This window comes from Myodes glareolus, chromosome 11 (genome assembly GCF_982192425.1).
Source record: "Myodes glareolus chromosome 11, mMyoGla1.1, whole genome shotgun sequence".
In the NCBI taxonomy this organism is placed as follows: domain Eukaryota; kingdom Metazoa; phylum Chordata; class Mammalia; order Rodentia; family Cricetidae; genus Myodes; species Myodes glareolus.
Window position 1 is genome coordinate 6,223,936 of NC_142036.1, and position 2,573 is coordinate 6,226,508.

At 40.1% G+C, this 2,573-nt stretch overlaps 1 long non-coding RNA gene across 1 annotated transcript; it reads right to left on the bottom strand.

Annotated features, from left to right (window-relative positions):
• Window positions 1-296: 296 nt before the first annotated feature.
• Window positions 297-842, bottom strand: LOC148120318 (uncharacterized). The gene is made up of 2 exons (XR_015739322.1): window positions 706-842; window positions 297-607 (listed from the first exon to the last, which is right to left on the bottom strand). It is a non-coding gene; the product is annotated as an uncharacterized LOC148120318 (long non-coding RNA).
• Between the last annotated feature and the right edge of the window lie 1,731 nt (window positions 843-2,573).

Sequence of the window (2,573 nt, forward strand, 5' to 3'; positions counted from 1 at the left end):
CCTCATAGATACTTGCTTTTTTTTTCCCCTCAGGTGAGACTAGATGGCATATCTCTTTTAAGAAAATCAGTCAAAACTGGACTATTTTCTATTTTCTGAGACATGATCAATTCCTACAGTCTGTAATTGTAATTGTAAAGAGGATTAAATGGAGAGGGTGCCCAGATAACACAGGAAAAAAAAAAGATGCTATGTTGGCCCCTGGGCTTTATGTGTGCTGAGCGCCCTCTGCTGGTTATTGTACCTGACAGGGAGGTTTTTGTGAGGGGCTCACACTGGAGACTGCTCACTGTGTCTCTAAAACAGTAATACATGGCTGTGTCCTCAGTTTGAAGATTGTTCATCTGCAGGTAGACTGTGCTTTGGGAATCATCTCTGGAGATCGTGAATCTGTCCTTCACTGAATCAGCATAATTTGTTGCCTAATTATTACTTTTACTTCTTATGCGAGCAACCCACTCAAACCCCTTCCCAGGAGCCTGGCGGATCCAGTGCATGGCATAGTTACTAAAGGTGAATCCAGAGGTCACGCAGGAGAGTTTCAGTGACCCCTTAGGCTGCACCAATCCTCCCCCAGACTCAACGAGCTGCACCTCACCATGGACACCTGCAAACAAAGAGGATCTTGATCAAGAAACTGTCACGAAAGTCTATTGTATCTCTCAGTCACGTCTACTCATACACTCAGTATCCATTGTTATTTACCTTTTAAAAGAACAACCAAAATGACACAGTTCAGCCCCAACCCCATGTTGATTGTTCTGTTTCCAGTGCTGATCTCCAAATGGGAAGACAGGGCTAGACTGCTCTGCCTGACCTGCAGGGTCAGGGCAGGGCTGGTTTTCACGAGCAGAGGAAGGCCATATTTGCATATTTTGCTGCATATCTTATGCTCTGACTTGTGAGCCTTTGCGACAGCAGTTAATGGTGCAAGTGTCTGAAAAAAAATGAAATAGCAAAGTAAGCATGATTTCATCAAAATGTTGTTCCTTTTGTATTTGCAATAAAACGTAGCAACTTCATTTATGTTTATTGTCCACACTCACCTTTCACTGCCTGTCTTACCAGATATTATACAATAAACTCATAGGAAGTTTTGAAATAAAAATTACAATGTTATAATTTTAGTGTAATTAACAAACTTCAATGAATAATGAAAGTATATAAAAAATTAAGTAACAAAACTGAGCTGAGGGCATAGCATAGTGGGACAGTGTAGCACCCACAAGTCCCAAAATTTATCCTCATTACTGAAAAGATAAAGCATATATTAAATTAGCATTGAGGGCTGGAGAGATGGCTCGGTGTTTAAGAGCACCACCTGCTCTTCCAAAGGTCCTGAGTTCAATTCCCAGAAACCACATGGTGGCTCACAACCATCTGTGATGGTCTGGTGCCCTCTTCTGGCCTGGAGACATACACACAGACAAAATATTGTATATATAATAAATAAATAATTTTTTTTTAAAAAAAAGGTGCTAGTTACAGGACAAGCTCCAAAGCTACAGAGAAACCCTGTCTCGAAAAACCAAAAAAAAAAAATTAAAAAAAATAAATTAGCATTGAAGATATCTCAGACTATTCTTTAAGAAATAATAATAAACAAACTTTTGTTTACATATATCTTGTATGCTTATATGTGGATGTGTTCGTTAACATCCTTGTCAATAATGCCATTACTATTTTAGTTTCCCCAAACTAAGTCTATGTCTTTGTCTGTGGTCACACAGGAAGGAGAAGAGTCTGCTCCCTGGTCCGTAGTGTCATAGTTATCTGTCTTCTTACCTATCCAGTTCCCCTGAATTGAAGTAGGACGTCCTTGCTGATTGTGGGATCAGTCTCAAGAGGACCCTTGGAATAGCTACCCCTGTATTAGAAAGGAGAACTGGGTCCTAACTGTCCAATGGAGTAATTAAGTAATTCTACTATTAGAGAAATTGTGTTTGGCATGGCTAAAACAGTTTGTGGATTGCAGTATTTTTTGTTTCTGTGGTATTCTCAGGTAAATAGATCTAATTAAACAACCAAATGCAGTGAGCTGGTGATCTGAAGTCATTTCTGCTTTGTTCCTTAAGTGATCAAATCATTTCTTCCATGGGTTTCATATATTTAACATGATTATATGTGGGTAAGCTAAAGGAAGAAACTTTGGATGGATGCAGTAACCTCTCTTGCTGTCCTGTGTTGTCACCTGACCCTTGGGGCCCCGAATGGCTAAGGTGTCAGCATCACCTGCTGACATACATTCCTTTTGCATCAGGTTGATTTTGCCTGGATTTGCTCCTAAAACAGGGTCTAGATGACGTGTAGGACTCATCCAGGCCTACCGTGTAGACATAGACTTCTGCTGCATGGTTTCTCTTGAGCTCAGTGCTCCTTTGCACATGTAGATGCTGCCGTCTCAGTGGTTTTCTTCTCACAAGGATACCTGGACAACAGTCTAGGAATACTTCTGATAGATGTGTAGTAGACTGCAATGAAATGAACACGAATGTTTAGATTGGCCTCATCTTATTTCTTAGGAATTGAAAGCATTTAAATTTATCAATGCAATAACCCAGAAATGACTGCAT